Genomic DNA, 936 nt, shown 5'->3' with positions numbered 1-936 from the left:
GACGTGAACAGCGTTTTCAAACATTCAAAAATAAATTTAAATTTAAGTTTTCACCAATTTAAAGCGTTGAAGATTTCTCTATAAGGGATGTCTGGAATCCTTCATCTGGTTTAAAGAGAACCGTTGTGCATCGGGGGAAGCTCCTTCTTAAATGGAAGGTCAGTGGTCACTTGAAATTAAGCTTACACATTAATATAATAATTGAACTTATACAAAATGACAAAAGACAGTTCGATATATCGAAAACGCTGATAGAATTCACAAGGGCGTATACAGAAATAAATCTAGGGTGGGGGCAAGCGCAAAAAAATATGTTTGCCCCCCCATAGGAGCTTCTAGGGGGGGGGGGGCATAATTTGAACCCTAAATTCAAAACATTTGGCTTCTTGTATACATTAAAGGTAAACATACAGTCCAATTACCTTACAAGTAATACTTTATCTCCCCGACAAACAAAACTAGAAGAAAAAAACAGCTAATTAATTTTTTTTATGTTCTCCACTCTTCAATTTCAGATTATGGGTGGGGTGGGGGCACTGCCCCCTTCCCCCCTGTATACGCCCTTGAGAATTAAAAGTAGATTCTTGCACAGAAAATTCGGTCATTCCGATTTGACTCTTCCCTTTTATTTCAGAGAAGAAAAAAACATTGAAATATTATTTATTTCAAGGTGCAATGTCCAATCTATGAAATGTCCTTTTAATTTAATCATGATTGTCAAATGCTCCTTTACAGCAATCTCTCATTTCTGAATTGATATATTTATGAAATCGCTTCACTTGTAAAGTCCGTCTTTAAAATGTATTTTCGTAAATCTTGTTAACAATTAGAAGACTTAAATTGTCTCAGTTCCTTAAATTAAGCATGAACTGGATGATGGAAAGACCGAGTATATTTTGTAAAGGTTTGCTTTTGTCAGGAAAGAACAAATCATGG

This window comes from Eurytemora carolleeae, unplaced genomic scaffold (assembly GCF_000591075.1).
Source record: "Eurytemora carolleeae unplaced genomic scaffold, Eaff_2.0 scaffold723, whole genome shotgun sequence".
Lineage (NCBI taxonomy): Eukaryota > Metazoa > Arthropoda > Copepoda > Calanoida > Temoridae > Eurytemora > Eurytemora carolleeae.
Note: the sequence above shows the minus strand (reverse complement) of the source record.